The sequence below is a fragment of the Macrotis lagotis genome, chromosome 1, assembly GCF_037893015.1.
Source record: "Macrotis lagotis isolate mMagLag1 chromosome 1, bilby.v1.9.chrom.fasta, whole genome shotgun sequence".
In the NCBI taxonomy this organism is placed as follows: Eukaryota; Metazoa; Chordata; class Mammalia; order Peramelemorphia; family Peramelidae; genus Macrotis; species Macrotis lagotis.
In genome coordinates, this window is record NC_133658.1 from 506,791,510 (window position 1) to 506,810,111 (window position 18,602).

Sequence of the window (18,602 nt, forward strand, 5' to 3'; positions counted from 1 at the left end):
CTACATATTTGCCCATAGCAAAAACATTTCAAAGAATGACAAGCATATGTTACGGAAACTAATTTTGCTATTAGTTAATACTCTATTGCACAATACAAAGTGTCTGGCCAAGTCTTTGCTATTCTTTAAAAACTTTCACTACATCCTATCATCCCAGTCTGCTACTATTCTATGACTCTTTTTCCCTTTTCAATTCAATTTCTTGGAAAGGCCATCTATCTACCCTCAATGCCTCCACTTTGTCTCTATTCACTCTCTTCTAAACTCTGCAATCTAGTTTCAGGTATAATTCAACCAAAACTGCTCTCTCCAAAGTTACTGACAGTCTCTAAATTGCCATAACTAATGGTCTTTTTCTCAATCCCCTTGCAGCATTTGATACTGCTGATCAGTCCTTGTCATACTAAATATTCTCTCTTGAGTTTTGTCACTGCTCTTTCTTGGTTCTTCTTGTCTGAAGACTTCCTCTGATTTTCCTTTGTTATATCGTTAATGTGTTCCAAGGACTGTCCTCTCCTACTTAGTCATCTCATTAGCTCACATGGCTTCAATTATCATCTTTATGCACATTACTCCCAGATTTTTAAATCCAGACCTCTAGCATCTCTCTCTCTCTGGCTCCTGTCCTTTTTTCACGTAGGGCCTATTGGACACTCTGAGCTTGTCTTGGGCATTTCAAACTCAAACTAATTATGTTTTCCCCTAAAAACCACTCCTCCAAGGGGTGGCTAGGTGGTGCAGTGAATAGAGCACCGGCCCTGGAGTCAGGAGTACCTGAGTTCAAATCCAGCCTCAAGACACTTAATAATTACCTAGCTGTGTGGCTTTGGGCAAGCCACTTAACCCCACTGCCTTACAAAGGAAAAAAAAAGAAAAAAAACACTCCTAAATAATACTGCCCAGCATACCACTAAGCTTCCAGTGACCCAGTCTCTCAGTCTCAGTGTTAACTTTAACTCCTCTTTCTCATTCCTGCCAATCCAAATCTGTTGCCATAATTTTTTTAAGTCTATCTCCACAATATCTCTCAAATGCATCTCTCTCCATTCACAAAGCCATCCCATTTCAGGTTCTCATCAATTCTCTTTATTTTTAAATTTTTAAAATTTTTTTTTCTAATTACATACAAAGCTAGTTTACAACATTCATTCTGATAAAATTTTGAGTTCCACATTTTTCTCTTTCCTTTGTTATTGTAATTGTCTCCTACCTGCATTCCTCTTTCCAATTCCAATTCATTCTTCATCTAGCCAATGAAGTGATTTTCCTAAAGCACAGATTTGACCATATCAACCTCCTAACTCTAACTGCAGTGCTTCCCTAATCATTTCTAAGCTCAAATATAAATTGTTTGATCTATTTCTATTTCTCCAATGTCTTACATATACTCCCTTCCACAATATAGTTTTCGTGATCATCTTTCTGTTCTTCAAACAGACACCTCATCTCCATGCCTTTGACCCTGGATGTCCCCCATGCCTGGAATGCTTTCCCTCACCTCAGGACTTTAGTCTCTTAAAATCCCTGACTTCCTTCAAGACTCAGCTTAAAATTATTTTCTACCTGAAGTTTTCAAAGGGTCATTATCTTAAGTTATTTGTTATTATACTGTATACCCATATTTATGTAAAGTTGCCTTCTTCAGAATGTAAATTCCTTGAAGATAAAAATTATTTTCCCTTTTTTTTCATATCTCTAGCACTTCCAATTTACAAATCTTGAGTATTCTGAATATTTGCTCATTCCCTCTCTCATCTAGTCAGAATAAGCATTTTTGAAGGTACTACATACCTTGGCAATTGTCATAAAGTTTTATTAGAAATATAAATGCATATTGCCACAAGTATTTATCAAATTAGAGATATCCATTTCTAGATTCATCCCTAAAAAGTGGTGCTCTGGGGTGGCATGGGAGAAGTTGTAGGAATTTCAATATCATTACATGTTATAAAGCTATTCACCACAATTCAGTATCTCATATTTTTAGTCATTTATACATAGTCATTATAAGCCTGCTCAGATCAGCTTAGACTTCCTATTTGCTTTCATTGTTCAGTGAAAAATAACCTCTCAATATAATCCAAAATAGATTATTATTCATAAGGAAACCTGTCCAACACAACCAGATACACACACTAAGTTTTTTAAGCAAAATAAAAAGCAGAAAACAATGAAAAACCATATTAACTCTTTTCATTTCACAATGATAAGCTTATCAGAAAAAATAACAATAGTTTGAGTTTTTGTAGCAAACTGACCTAGACACAAATATATTCTAACAATATAACTTTTTCATACTTCAAGCTTAAGAGAACCAGCTTTCAAATTCAAGAGACCTAGGTCACAGTTTCAAGTTTTCCTATTATTAGCTGCATCACTTAAGTAAAGCCTTATCTTAGTTTCCTTCTCTTCTCAGTATTAAGAAATTCACTTCAGAGATAAGAATACATAATTCTCCTCCTTAGCTATGTTTTATAAAGAAAAAGGATCACAAAAGATTAAACTTAATTACAATTACATAAAATTAAAAAGCAAAATCAATTCAACTAGTATAAGAAGAATCTATAGACGAAGAATCCAATCTTTGCACTCTATAACTCTGATAAGTATGTCACATTCAACGTAAAGAGAGAAATAACACAAATATATAAAACCAAGAGCTAATCTCCAATAGATAAACAAATGATAGGAATTTATAGTCCTCAAAAGAACAGCAAACTATTAACAACTTTATAGATCCAAATCACTAACAATAAAAATGCAAATCAAAATAACTAAGGTTCTAACCTCACACCCAACAAATTGGCAAAGATGGAAACAGTTGATGGCAGAGGGGTTGTGAAAGACAAGCATACTAATTTGTTAGTGGAGCTATGACCTTGTCCAACTATTCTGGAAAACAACTTGTAATTAGGAAAAAAAATTATAATTATGTTACAAGTAATTACAAATGCAATTTGTAATTATGCAAAAAGAACAGAAATGTACCATGAATGCCAAAATATTCATTGAAAGACTTTTTAATGGTAACAAAAAACGAGAAACTAAGTAGTTGTTCACTAATTGGGCAATGGCCAAACAAACTGTGGATGCATGAATGCAATGGCTATGTTAAGAAAAAACAAATATAAAGAAAGAGAAAAGCATGATCAAACTTATAAAGTAATACAGAGTGAAGTAAACAAAACCAGGAAAATGACATTAAAGGTAAATGAAAAGGACATAAATAAATAAAACAAAACTGAGGATCATGTCATTATGATAAACAAGCAATGGTGGATATGAGTTGAGAAAAAGTACCTGCCAAATTAAAATAATTCTGAGATTCCAACTCACATCTTTCAAATTGGCAAAGACCAAGGAAAATTTTGGAGGGATTGTGTGAAGATGAACATACTAAAGCACTAATGTTAAGACCTAAAAACTGATCTAAACATTCTGGAAAGCATTTTGGAATTAAACCCAAAGCCATGATACTATACATTTGAACTAGCATATTACCATTAGGTATACATCCCAAAAACAGAGGGAAAAGATCCTTATAACAGAGAAATGGAAACCAATTGATGTCCATCATTTGGGCAATGATCAATTATGTCTCCAAAGTATTTATGATAAAACTTGCTTCCCATATTTTGATAATAATAAGGTCCTGAGGGGCAGCTAGATTGGGGCAGTGGATAGAACATCCGGCTTTGGAGTCAGGAGGACCTGAGTCCCAATCCAACCTCAGACACTTAATAATTACCTAGCTGTGTGGCCTTGGGCAAGTCACTTAACCCCATTGCCTTGTAAAAAAAAAAAGTACAAACCAAAAAATAAGGTCCTGAGACATACATATTCAGATAAGAATACAGTGTTAATTTGTTCTATTTAATTATACTAAAATTTACTTACTATTTAAGGGTGGGAAGAATTATTGAAGAAATATTTGGATAGTGATGGTGCATAAAAGAAAAAAGAATATCAAACATTTTTAAAATAAACAGAAAAGAGCAAAAGCAAATTCAGAGGGATAATAAATGAATAGGATAATCTTGCTACTATTGTGAATGAATGTAAAATGAATAAACCCTTTAAAACGTAATAGAAAGTGACATTAATATGGAATCTTCATTCTTTGCATATGAAATAATCATTAAAAGTTAAAAGTTCATAATAAAAAAGAAATTTTAAAAAAGAAAATTTACCTCCCAACCTCTCTTGCTGAGGTTGGCAACTCTTACTATAGAATATTATAAAAACTGCCAGACATGGTTGAATACAGGTTCATTTTGTTAAATTAATTTTTTTCCCTCTTTTTTAGTTTTGATACAAAGATAGGTTTGATGGGTAGAAAATGGGGAGGAAAACAACCAGAAATGATGGTGGTATGAAATAAAATTTATAGGAATAACAACCTAAGGTCCTAATTATAAATCCTAGAATTCATATTATCCTCATCATCACCCTCAAAATCATCTATTTACTTCAAAGGATCAGTAATCATTAGTCAATCTGGTTGCTTTCTAATTAGTACACAGTTCACAATACATTCAAACCACCTATTCCAAGATTTCTTTTCCCATGTTCTTCTATGAATTCTCCATAGGAAATCAGCCCAATGAGCCTGGAGATCTTCTTGCTATTTTAAAAGATACTTGATCAGAGAGTAGAAAGCGAATTAGGAGAAAATTGGTGATTACAGACAATAACATTGCCTGGAAAAAGGAATCTGTACCTATTAACCTCTATGTCTACTTGCTCAGCTTTATAAAATCTTTAGAACAGTGAAACATTATGTATCCAGATTGATCTTGATGTAAATGAAGGGAAATAGAGTTTCACAAAGTTTCTGCTGTAGAACCTATCTTTATAATCACTGAATTCTCTCCATACAGGTCACACAAAATATAAGATCTTACTGAGTTTAGTAATAGATAGAAACAAAAAGATATTTAATTTGGTGAAGCAAAATGAGGCCTGAAAGGGTCTCTTCCAACAAGGAATCTCATGTATGTGTTAAGGTCATACAAGATTCTGTGATAATGTAACCAATAGAGATAATCAACTGTTCAACAACCTTCTCACTATTGAGCTCAATGGAGATGTAAAACAGTGGTTATACATATCCTCAATTGATCTTTGCCTACTATGTGTGGCACTGTGCTTGGAGATAGGGATGCAAAAGCAGAGAGTAAATCCCTGCCTTACAGTAGTTTATAATCTAGTTAAGGGGAAACAAGACATACCAATAAAGGTTTGGGGAAAAGGGAGAAGAAAAATTTCATGTAAAATGGCTTCTTGGCTGACCTTTGAAGGAAGTGAGGCATTCTAAAAGGCAGAGGTGACGAAGAACCCATGCAAAGGCATAGAAAGAGTAAGAAAGCCAGATTGTCAGGACTACAGAAAGTACATAAAGGGAAATTAAGTGTTAGAAGGCTGTGAAGGTAGAAGAGGGTCTTGTCATCCAAAAGAGGAGTTTATAGATGACCCAAGATATAAAGAAGAGCTTGTTGATGTCATTGTTATTCAGTCACGTCTGATGTCCATGACCCCATTTGGGTTTTTTTTTTTTGGCAAAGATATTAGAGCAATTTGGCATTTCATTCTTCAGCTCAGCTTCTAAATGAGAAAACAGACAAAAAGAGTAAATGACTTGCTTGCTCAGGATTACACTGTAAGAGTCTGAGGCCAGATTTGAACTTTATCCACTTTATCCCTGGGGCTGAGCTAAAATGATTAAAGAATATGTGCAATGCACCAAAGCATGGACATGACACAATCAGACCTGTACTTTAGGAAAATTAATTTCACAGCTGTGTGGAGGATGAATTAAAAGAAATTAGAGGAGGCCAAGTAGGAGGCTATTGTAATAATTCACAGAGAGATAATGAGGACCTGAATGAAGGTGACAGTTGTATGAGTGGAGAATGGAGAACAGACATAAGAGATATGGTAAGAAGCAGACTGAACAAGATTTGTCAAGATACGTAAAGGTCAGCAGTTACAAAGCTAGATAGAACATAGGACAGCAGTGCCCTGAAGAGAGAAAGAAGTTTGGAGGGTTTACAGATGGAAAATTAAGGAGTTTGTTTTGGACATGTTGAATTTGAGTTATTGTGCAACATTCATTTCAAAATATTTCAAAGTCATTTCATGATTTGTGCCTGGAACTGAGGAAAGTGACTAGATACACATAGCTGAGAATCAAACAGAGGTTTGCTAACTCATGGGAGCTTATGAGATCACCAAGAGACTTAAGTTTAGAATTACAGGGGCGGCTAGATAGTGCAGTGGATAAAGCAGCAGCCCTGGAGTCAGGAGTACCTGGGTTCAAATCCGGTCTCAGACACTTAATAATTACCTAGCTGTGTGGCCTTGGGCAAGCCACTTAACCCCATTTGCCTTGCAAAAACAAAAACAAAAAAAACCCTAAATTTAGAATTACAGATTAAAAGAATCTGGGAGTTGAAGAACCCTCAATGACCATCTGATCTAAAAGAATTCCCACTGCAATATACTCAACAAGTACTCAGCTTTTAAGACTTTGATTAAAGACCATCAAGGAGGGGGAAATTACTACCTCCCTCAGCAGGTCATTCCATTTTTGGATAGCTCTAATTGTTGAAAATTTTTCACAATCTCAAACTGAAATTGGTCTCTTTATAACCTCTACCCACCCAACTCCTACTCCTTTCCTCTGGGGACAAAAAGACCACATGGCTGCCCCTCAAATACTATAACACAAGCCTCCCTGAATTTTTTTTTTCTCTAGGCAAAACATGCCCAGTTCTTTCAACTGGTCCTCATCTGTCAGGAATTGTAAAGTTCCTTCACCATCCTGATTGCCCTCTTTTGCTCACTTCCCCACATACAGTGCCCTTCTTAACCCATGGTGTGCAGAACCAAACACAATATTCCAGATGAAATCTGACAAGGACAGAATACAAGTGGGATTCATTCATTTTAATACATATCTGGATAAAAGCAATTGGGGACCAGAATTGAATGAATTGCATTTGAACAGCAGTGTGTAGTCTTTACAACAAACCCAAAATATTTCCCAGCAAAAAAAATCATTTTTAATACAATGTCCCATAATTCTAAATGGATTCAAATCTCAAAAATACCACAACATCTAAAAAGACAAAAGTTAATAGTGATCCAAAAGGGCAATGGTGAACTACATTATGGACACAAGCAGCCTATCCCCAACAATGAACTTTAGGCAAGAAATGTATAAAGGCAAGAGGGATATCATCCAAAAAAATTTTCTACTTGAAAAAGATGGAAGGCCAATAAGACAAAACTACAAATTTAGAAATTTTGCATATGTTAATATTTCAATTTCTTTTTCTTTGGCAAAAAGGAACTATTCGAAACCCTATCCAGTATTAAATAACAAGTGAAGTTTTCTTATTTTAACAATAAATTAAAATGTCCTTGGGAAAAAATATGCCACAGCTCCGAAAGACTGAATACAAAAACTATCACAACTAATTTCCTAATAAGCAAAATTTTATTTTCATTAAAAAAAAACAGCAACAGTTGAACCAGAACAAAAAATATTACCCACAGGAATTGTGATCTATAAAGTTGTCTCCTAATTTAAAGGCAAAATGAACTAAAGGAACAGGAAGATGACCCCACATTGGCTTCCTTTCCCTCACATTTTCTTGTTGAATTGGTTGTGTACTTTTTTAGGAAATTGTTCCTTCATTTCGAGTCAAAAAACTACATGTGGAAAGGGAAAAAAGGGAGAACAGAAGAGGAAGCCAAGAGAAGGCAAATACAAACGTGCACAATCGGTGATGACCCTGTCCAGCCGAGAAACAATTCAATTCACAAGATAAAACTCAGTTTCCCTCTCCGGGGGCAAGAAGGGAAATCGGGGAAGGAAAAGCAGCAGAGATGGGGAGCCAAGCACGCGCGCAAACAGGCATACACAATCACACACACGCACACAGGCATACACAATCACACACGCACACACAGGCATACAAAAATCACACATGCGCGCACACACAGGCATACACAATCACGCGCACACACAGGCATACACAATCACACATGTGCGCACACACACAATCACACAGGCATACACAATCTCGCACAGGCATATACAATCACACACACACAATCGCGCACACACAGGCATACACAATCACACACACAATCGCGCGCACACACACAATCACACACACACAGGCATACACAATCTCGCACAGGCATATACAATCACACACACATACACAATCTCGCACACGCATATACAATCACACACGCATACACAATCACACACACACAATCTCGCACACGCATACACGATCACACACACACAATCTCGCACACGCATACACAATCACACACACAATCTCGCACACGCATACACAATCACACACACAATCTCGCACACGCATACACAATCACACACACACAATCTCGCACACACGCGCGCACGGCTGATGGTCGCCGGCAGGAGGATGGACACTAACTCGCGCGGGCTCCGTGCCCTTCAGTGACACTGGGCGAGCCGCGCCAGGAGCAGCAGCGCGGCCGGGCGGATCGGGGAAGGGGGCTGCGGAGGCTGGGGGAGGGGAGGCTGGTCCGGGCAGCGTCCGGCCCGCGCCCCCCACGGGCACGGGCACGGGCACGGACACGGACACAGACACGGACACGCGGGGGGCGGGGCGGGGAGAGGGCGGCCAGGTGAGCGGGCCCGGCCAACCTGGGGGCCGGTCCTCAGATCAGCCTGAGGCGGGACCCGAGGCCCGAGCCCACCCGAGGCCCGGCCCTGCCCGCTCCGCCCGAGGGGGAGGGCAGGGCCCGGGGCGGCGGGGCTGGGGCCGCCCCCTCCCCACGGCGCGCGCGCACACGCGCGGCCGCCGCGCGCACAGCCCGCCGCCCCGGCCCTTCTCCGGGCCCCCTCCCCCGCGGCCTCAGCCCACCTCATCTCCGAGCGGGCTCCGCGCGGCCCCGGGCAGAGCCGCCGCCGCCGCCGCCGCCGCCGCCGCGCGCCGGCCCCGCCAGCCCCGGCGCTCTCGGGCTCTCCCCACCGCGCCGCCGTACCCGGGCGCCCGGCCCTCGCGGTCAGCCAGGGATCGTCCGCGCTCCCGGGGCCGGCGCTCCCCGCCGCCGCCTCTGCCCGCTCTGCCCGCTCTGCCCCCCGGTCCGCTCGCTCCCCGCCCACGGGGGGGGGAGGGAGGCGGCCTCTCGGTCCCTAGACGCGGCCCCTCCTACCTCCCAGGAAGGAGGTCTGGGCCGCCGGAGAAGGCTGGCGAAGGCGGGGAGAGCCGCGGGGAGCCGCGGGGAGCCGCGGAGCCGGAGGGACGGCCGACCTTCGGAGGCCCCGCCCCCCGGACCGGAGGAGGGAATAATGACGTCCGAATGAGCCAATAGCAGCTCGGGCCCAGAAGCGGGGGCCCCGCGGCCGGGCGGGAGGGCGGGGCCACGTGGGAACTGGGCGAGCTGACATTGGTTGGGCGTGAGCGTTGCACAATCTCGGCTTCGGCACTTTAGGGGATGCTGTCACGTGCCGCGCGGTGACAGACGGAGCCTTTCTCCGGGCTCCGTCACGGTTGCTATGTACCATATTTAAATGAAAGGGCCGGAACGATCGCCTTCGCCCAAAGGCCAGAAGGGGCCTGGGGCTCCGGGGCGGGGCGGGGCGGGGGGGGGGGGAAGATAAGGGCGTCTCCTTGACGACTTACTCAATTTGCATGAAATGGTTGCCCGAAGCGTGAGACCACAATGCCCGACATGCTCTCGTGAGCAAAGTTCCTCTCTGCCTTGCGGTAGCTTCTGGTGAAGCATGTCGGGAGACGTAGTTTCCTGTATTGACTCCGGCGCTTTCTTTCCACGCGACAAGCTGCGAGCTGATGGACAGGGGCTATAGGGCCAATGGGAGTGCAATGCCGCGTTTGGGGGCGGGCCCTAAGCGGCGAGACTCGGGATCGCGGAGGACGGGCGGAGTGCGGCCGGCGGCACGCAGGTACGTGTCCGGGGCCCTGCGGGTCTTTGTAGGCCGAGGAGGGCGCGGGTTGTCGGGCCTGGGGTCGGCGCGGACGCTGTCGGACAGGGAGGCCGGTGGCGACCAGGGCCCGGACGCCGTGAAGCTAGGCAGGGCGTGCGGGGCCGGCCGCCGGCGGGCCGCGCGACTCGGCCGCGTCTCCAGCTTGGAACGGCCCGAGAGACCATTTAGCACGCGCGTGCACGCTCACGCACGCGTTCGCTTCCCTGCGACCACGAGGCCTGGTTTAGAAAAAAGCCGACTCTGCGTCTTTTCTCTTTGGCCGTTCCCGGCCAGGTGGCGCGGTGGACAGAGCTGGCCTTGGTGTCCGCAAGTTCTGAATTCAGATCCTCCCCCAGACCTTGGGCTGACTTGTGCCTCCGCAGCAGCCTCCCCCCGGGGCCGGAGTGGGTCAGACATCTGTGAAGCCCCGGGCACCGCGGCCCTCCCGCGTAGCAAACACTAGAGACTCCCCCCCCCTCATGTTACATTTGCTTGTGATTCGGATAAAATTGAATTCCTTTTCGTTTTCTTGCTGTCAGTCGGCAGTATGGCGTAGTATTGGGATCCTCGGGTCTCAGTCTCTTACACAAATTCCCTTCCAGGCTCAAAATCTTTGGTTCCGGGAGCAGTGACTTGTATTGCTTCCTTGACTTAATTTCCCTCCCTTTGGAGAGCTTTATCCCCCCCCCCCCCGCAAAGCAGAGGGGTTAAATGACTTGCCCAAGGCCACACAGCCAGGCAATCGTGAAGTGTCTGAGGCCGGATTCGAACTCAAGTCCTTCTGACTGTAGGGATTCGATGCTCTATCCCCAGCACCACCCAGCTACCCCAAGAGTGTATGAAGGTCCAGCCTCCAGGGTCTTCTGCAATCCTGATGGCCCCAGATGGCTCTGGAGAAGTGACTCAGCACATCAGCACCACCTCCTGAGGGACCGAAGCCCAGTATTGGGGGGAGGGTCCCCACCAGTGATCTCTGGATGAAGAACTCCTATTGTGAAAACTTTCCCAACTGATAAAAAAAACTCTTCCTCATTGCTTGGAAAGAAAGGGACAAGAATTGATATTAAGTGATTACTATGTGCAGACACCGTGCTAGCTCTGGCTAAACTGTTCTCTTAAGTATTATCATAGCACTGTGAAGTCATCCGATTTTACTGTTGAGAAAATTGGCAAACAGGAGTGGACTTGTCCAGGGGCACTTAGCTAAGTGTTAGAGGGTAGATTTGAACTCAGGTCTCTCTCTCTCTCTCTCTCTCTCTCACTTTTATGCAATGCACCACCTGGTTGCCCTACTGCTAGGTGCATGGAGAGTTTAAGTGATCATTCCCAGTTTGTATGTGTCAAGAGGCTTCCTTGCCTTGAACTCTTAAAGTCAGCAGCTCTAAGATGGCACTGTTCTCCCCCCTTTTGAAAAATGTTGCTGAACAGTATGTCATGCCAGGCAGGAAAAAGAGATCTGTCCTTTTAGGTTTTTACATTATGTTACTTTAACCATTGAATTTAGAATTGTGTTTGACTAGAGGTTTATTGCTTACCAGTGTTGACTTTATTGTGAATATGGTTCTTTTTGTGTCTTTGCCCCACTTCAAGCAGCAGATCTACCGACAGGGGTTTTTTTTTTTGATTGTTTCCTTACTGCTTTAGTATATTCTTTATCCTCATTTTTATGCCATATTTGTTAGGCTTTACCTGACTGTTTAGCATGTACATTGTTTCCAGTATTTTATTAGAAAAACAATACCGGGGGCGGCTAGGTGTCACAGTGGATACAGCACCAGCACTAAAGTCAGGAGTACCTGAGTTCAAATCCAGACACTTAATAATGACCTAGCTGTGTGGCCTTGGGAAAGCCACTTAACCCCATTTGCCCCGCAAAAACCTAAAAAAAAAATAATAATACCACTAGACAAGTTTTTATACATCAGGGCCTTTTGTTTTCCATCCCTAACCCTTGGAGTATAATCTCAGTAATTGTTTAATCTGAGTCAAGGGGTGTTTACAATTTAATTTTCTAGCATAATTCCATATTATTTAACAGAATTGTTCAACATCTTCACAGCTCCACCAACAGTAAAAATAGTATACCATTTTCCTGGAACTCCTTCAGCAATAAATTCTCCCATTAGTTCTTGAAGAACCATAAAGACTGGATAGCATAAACAATCTGACACATGCTGGTTTCATCATGAGATTTCCTTTACCACATTTATAATTTTGCTTCATATATACTTTCATTACAAAATTATTGCTTTAGACTTCTGATTTTTAGCTTATGAAATGAGAGCCAGAGGTATGGACAGATTATTGTGCTAAAATTGGAAACTGTAGGATGGCTTATAGTATTAGTATAGTCAAAGCCTGGTCCTCAGTGTTGTGTATAGGACCTGGCTGCTTCTTGTCTAAAGTAAGATACTTTATACCATATAAGAAAATATACTTAAGATTCTATGATAGAAACTGTTCTCTAATAATCAGAAATAAACTGGATTTATTTTAGTCTACTAGGTTTGATTGCCTTGAAGAGTAGAGAAAGCATATAAATTCTTAAACTAATAAATGGCCAAAATTAGAAAGCCCAGAATACAAATTCTGCATTACTTTCTGTGTTAACCTTAAGCAAGTTAAAACAAGTCACTTAACCCTCAAACCAATTTCCCCATATGTAAAATTGGTATAATAATACCACTGGGTTTATATAAATGTTAGCTCTCACATAGTATTGCTGAATTATTAGTTTAGTATTCAGTACTAGAATTCAGTAATTGTATGATAACAACTTTCCCCCTTTGAACTGTACATTTAGGTTTTAAAGGTGTTATTAGGCTCACAAGTTCTCTCTGTTCATTGAACAATTTTATCCAAAGAAAAAAGAAAAGTGTTTTCTAGGGAAAGAAATAATTTAAACACAAAAAAGTCAGTCATTCAAAAAAGTAATTTATAAATGAGCATTTAAATTATTTTCAGTTTTCAGGGATCATAAAAATAAATATTTGATCACTTTTGCCTAGTGAAAGTTTTTCATTCCTTTATAAATGTTTCATCATAACTCATTTTTGCAACCCAAACAAGAGAACTAAGTTATTTCCTTACACAGTTAGCTAAGAATTAAATAGAAATCTTGAACCACATCAATGTTAGATGCTTGTGGGAGACTGAAAAAGTTTATTAGCTTTGCTTTTATAACTCTGATGGTTCTATGATTTCATTGAAATAGGTATTCTGTCTCTCAGGACAAATTGTACCTTCTCAGTCTATGCTACTCTTGTCCATGGCCTTCCATAAATTATCCTTAGAAGAGAATCAAATCTTCTGGGAACTTGCCTCTCATTCTCTTGATACTTTATAGATACCAGTGCAGCATTTGAGCTGACTATTACATGAGTCCACCTCTTCTCCCAGTTAGACATCTTTCTGATGACCTCCTTTATGACAGTTCTTTAAGAATAGTCCTTCCAATTGACATCTTGAAGTTTACATGTATTCCCCTTGTACTGCACAATTTTTCACAGGCAATCCAGCCAACATCTCAAACTCAGTTCAGGATCCTATTCATTATTCTTCTACACCATTTATTCAAAATACATGTACTAATGGATCAGTTTATCAAGTGGTCCATCTAACTTCATATTGAAGTCTGAATAATAAGCATTTTTCATACACATGATTTTTCATGTATAAATAGTTAAACCAAACTCTTCAGTGATTAAAGATCTCCTGGGGCGGCTAGATGGCACAATGGAGCAGCTAGGTGACACAGTGGCTAAAGGGGGTGGCTAGGTGGCGAAGTGGCTAAAGCACTGGCCCTGGAGTCAGGAGTACCTGGGTTCAAATCTGGTCTCAGACACTTAATAATTACCTAGCTGTGTGGCCTTGGGCAAGCCACTTATAACCCCATTTGCCTTGCAAAAAACCTAAAAACAAAAACAAAAAAAAAAGATTTCCTAAGTGAAATCTTTAATGTCATAAAAACTAAGTTCCTACCAATCAGAACAATGTTCTTCACAAACAGGAGGACTTAGAATACTTCACTATCTACTTTGCATCCCTCTTCCATTTGGACTTTGTGGGATGTACTTCATAACAGTGGAAGACTTCTAGAAAGCATTTGTCTCAAAGAAAAGCTTTTCCCACCCCAGACTCTTATTTATGTGACCTTGGACAAGTCATTTAACCCCATTGACTTGCAAAAAAAAGTATGCCACCTTTATAAACATCCTTTTATATTACTAGTCAGAGGGTTACTATACAAAATTGTACTATTATTACATATTCCAAGGAACATTTTATTTACCTTTAAGATAATGTTTTTATTCTAATGAATCAAATGCTTTTTAACATACTACAGAAGTAGGGGCAACTAGGTGGAGCAGTGAATAGAGCACCAGCCCTGGAGTCCGGAGGACCTGACCTCAAATCCCATCTCAGACACTTAATAATTACCAAGCTGTGTGACCTTGGGCAAGTCACTTAACCCTCTTGCCTTGCAAAAATAAAAAAATGTAATAGAAAAAGAGGTAGAATGACTATATAGAAAAAATGAACAGACAGCCTGAATGCTCCATTTGCATCCATAAAATATTAAAAGAAGCAAAGGAAGACCTCATGTACATGGGAAAGCTCCTCCATAGAAGATTTATCCAAAAAATACAGGAATTGCATGAAATGAGAAAATATGAATGGATTTTGAGTTACAAAATCTCTTTCCTATAATTCCATTTTTCTTTGGAAAATATCTCGTTAATGTCCCTTTTCTCTTCTACAAGAGACATCTTTTGTCCTCAACACATCTCTCCAAGAGCAATCAACTTTTATACCCCAGTCAGTCCATCGATCAGTAAGCATATAGTAAATTCCTACTACGTGACAAGCTCTGTTCTGGGTCCTGAGCATACAAATAAAAAGATTGAAACAATCTCTGCTTACATGGTATTTACATTTTTTAAGGAAAAAACTGGCAGCTAGATGGCATAGTGGATAGAGTACTGATCCTGGAGTTGAGAGGACCTGAGTTCAAATCTAGTCTCAGACACCTAATACTTAACTATGTGAACTTGTCAGTGTATAGAGTGGATAGAACACTGGCCTTGGATTCAGGAGGATGGGAGGTTTTTTTTATTTTTTGCAAGGCTATGGTGTTAAGTGGCTTGCCCAAGGCCACACAGCTAGGTAATTATTAAGTGTTTGGGGTTGGATTTGAACTCAGGTACTCCTGACTCCAAGGCCGGTGCTCTATCCACTGTACCACCTAGCTGCCCCAGGATGGGAGTTTGAATATGATCTCAGACACTTGCCACATACTAGCTTTGTGACTTTGGGCAAGTCACTCCACCCTGATAGCCTCTCATCCAGGGCCATCTCCAGTCATCCTGATTCATATCTGGCCCCTGGATCCAGATGGCTCTGAAGGAGAAAGTGAGGCTGGTAATTTTTCACAGCACCCCCCCCCCTCACTCAAATCCTATTCATATGCTTGTCCTGGCATCACCTCCCTGATGTCAAGGTCTTCTTTGAGAACGAAGGACAAACATTATTATTAACTTTGTGACATTGGGCAAGTCAGTTAACCCCATGGCCTTGCAAAAAAAAAAGAGGAGAAAACAAGTATACACACAGAATAAATGCAGAATTTTTAAGAGGTAGTTAGAGAAAAAAGGCATCAGCAGTTGGTGAAGCAGGAAAGATATAGGAGATAGTTCTTGGACTGCATCTTGAAAGAAGAGATGGATTTGTTGAGGAAGAAGAGTGTATTCCAATTGTGATGAATGGCTAGTGCGATGACACAGAGATGTGAGAGAAATTTTGTGTGTGTGAGGAAATGAAGGGAGGCCAGTTTGTCAGGATTCTAGATGAAAAGTGGTGTATTGTTCCTTGTTCAGTTGTCCAAGACAGATAGCTTCTGGCCAAATTGTGAAGAGCTAAACTAAATAGAGGAGTTTACATTTTACCCAAGAAGCAGAAGAAAGCCAATGGAGTTGATTGATCAAGGCAAGAACAGAAATTTGTCTTTAAAGAAAATCACTCTGGCAGTAATGTGTAGAATGACCTAGAGAGGTGGGAGACTATTAATTAAGCTAAAGAGATTTTTTAGGAGGCTGTTGGAATAATCCAAGCAAGAACTGATAAGGAACTGAACTAGGGCGTTATCAGTGTAAATAAAGGAGAAAGCTTCCGAAGTTAGAGATGTTGTAGGGGTAGAAACAGCAAGAATTAACAATTCATTGCATTTGTGGAATGAGAAAGAATGAAGAATGGAGCATCCCACTGAGGTTACAAAATTTGTAGTTTGGAAGGCTAGTGGGGTGCCTTTGACTTAAATAGGAAGTTTGGAAGGGGGTAGAGTTGTACAGGAAAAGGAAAAGGATAATTGAATTCACTGGACTTGTTGAATATAGGAGGAGAATGATTTGGACTAGAAAGAACAATGTATAACAACCATTATGATTTATATTGAATGGAAAATTTTGAATGGTCTTCAAAGAAAGAGGTGAAAGTAAAGGCAGGAGAGTCTAGAAGTGGCAGTAGAGAGCAGAGAATACTCTGGCTTCCCCACCAGGACCAAGTTTATTGGGCAGTGTGAGAAAAGGACACAGATCCAAAAGAGGATATCTAGGAAGTATCATGGGGAAGCCTGGACTAAGTGGGGACTAATAGAAAAAGATGAGCAAAGATTAGTATAAAGGGAAATCTCTTCATTATTGAAGAGAAATTTCAAAGGACACAGTGGATGCTGGGGGGGGGGTATAAATAGGGTTGCAATGGGCCATGGAATGGAGTAGGATTGAGTAGACCTGTGATTAGAGAATAGAGAGTACAATTTTTTCCTGTATGGCTGGTAATTTATTAATAATGCATGAGAAGAAAAAAATTAAAATTAAAAAATAATACAAGTATAGGGAAATAATCAGAAGTAATCATCTGTTAGTAGTTAGTGAATGATGAATCTCAATCTCGAGGGTTTTGCAAGGAGGTAGGGTGATGAGCCTTGTTCTGTGTTCTCCTTACTACCACTTCTAGAATTCCATCTCTACCTCTTTCATTCTCCCTGATCTCCTTTGAGAGTCATTCTATTCATAGGACTCAATGTGAGTAATCTATTATCCTCCATTTCTGCACAATGTCCATTACCTATAGTTTTTTTTTCCTCTAACCTAAACCCCCGTCCTTAAATTTATTAGGACACAAGTATATACTTTGAACACCCATGGCTTATAGTTCATCATGACCTTCAGTTTCATCCTACTTCATTCACTCAAAATGGTGGACTTCTTGAACTTAAATTTTTTCTCTCTTCATAATCTGGTCACAATAATCTGTATCTTTCCTCTTCCCATATTTTTTTAAAGTTTCATTGATATACTTTTTAAAAAAAGGTATTGGTATAACTTTGCTGTTGACCTCGCCTTCTCCATTCTCAGCAATAATGAAGTATAGTTTAATCAAAACAAAACAATACATGGGACATGTCTAGCCATCCCAAGTCTCCTTTGCCTAGAGGAAAGTAGAAATGCTTTAACATAAGTTTTTTTTTAATTATAGTGGATCACTGCATTGACCAGAGTTCAGAAATACTAGATTTTGCATTTCCTTTTCATTACTGAAGTTGTGTAAATTCTTTTCCTGGTTCTCCTTGTTTGTCTCTACATTGGTTCATATAAAACATCCAAAATTTCCTTGAATTCTTCAAATTTATTATTTCTCTTCAGATTTTAGCTGTCATTGGACACCCATTGTATTTATTTGAACCAGTTTCGTTCTTTGCTACCACAAAATGTACTGCCATAAATATTTTTATTCCTATAAACTCAGACATCCCTCCATGTTCTTCTGCTCTGATTCCTAATCTGTCCTTGCTTTATTAAATTCACTGTCTTAAGTCTATAGTTAACTAGTTTAACCTTTAACTGTGCTCCATCTTGAATCTTTTTTTAAATTTTTTTAAAGATTTTATTTATTTTGAGTTTTACAATTTTTCCCCTAATCTTTCTTCCCACCCCCCACAGAAGGCAATTTGCCACTTTTTACATTGTTTCCATGTTATACATTGATCCAAATTGAGTGTGATGAGAGAGAAATCATATCCTTAAGGAAGAAACAAAGCATAAGAGATAACAAGATCAGACAATAAGATATCAGGTTTTTTTTCTAAATTAAAGGAAATAATCCTTGGACTTTGTTCAGACTCCACAGTTTTTTCTCTGGATACAGATTCTCCATTGCAGACAGCCCCAAATTATCCTTGATTGTTGCACTGATGGAATGAACAAGTCCATCAAGGTCGACCATCGCCCCCTGTTGCTGTTAAGGTGTACAGTGTTTTTCTGGTTCTGCTCATCTCAGCATCAGTTCATGCAAATCCCCCCAGCTTCCCTGAATTTCCATCCCTCCTGGTTTCTAATAGAACAATAGTGTTCCATGACATACCATATACCACAATTTGCTAAGCCATTCCCCAATTGAAGGACATTTACTTGATTTCCAATTCTTTGCCACCACGATGAAAAGAGATGGAATTTGTTTCCTTTTTTTAATTATTATTGTGAACTTAGTCTTTAACAGACATAAATATTCCAAAATAAAAAGAGACTCTGAACTTCTCTTAGTTTTTTTT

The 18,602-nt window shown here is 40.7% G+C and overlaps 2 protein-coding genes across 12 annotated transcripts in view; one reads left to right on the forward strand and one right to left on the reverse strand.

Annotated features, from left to right (window-relative positions):
• The window catches only part of ITSN1 (intersectin 1), a 322,258-nt gene extending 312,544 nt beyond the window's left edge, over window positions 1-9,714 (reverse strand). For 7 of the 9 annotated variants that reach the window (XR_012474001.1, XM_074214063.1, XM_074214061.1 and 4 more), the window contains exon 1: window positions 8,931-8,996. The gene's annotated coding sequence lies outside the window, so the exon portion shown is untranslated. Of the gene's footprint in view, window positions 1-8,930; window positions 8,997-9,222; window positions 9,355-9,692 lie in introns of those variants that run through there. The other 2 variants (XM_074214060.1, XM_074214059.1) reach the window with 2 other exon arrangements.
• Window positions 9,683-18,602, forward strand: part of CRYZL1 (crystallin zeta like 1) — a 52,746-nt gene continuing 43,826 nt past the window's right edge. Inside the window, exon 1 of one of the 3 annotated variants that reach the window (XM_074214071.1) lies at window positions 9,683-9,973. The gene's annotated coding sequence lies outside the window, so the exon portion shown is untranslated. The remainder of the gene's footprint in view (window positions 9,974-18,602) is intronic. The other 2 variants (XM_074214069.1, XM_074214068.1) reach the window with 2 other exon arrangements.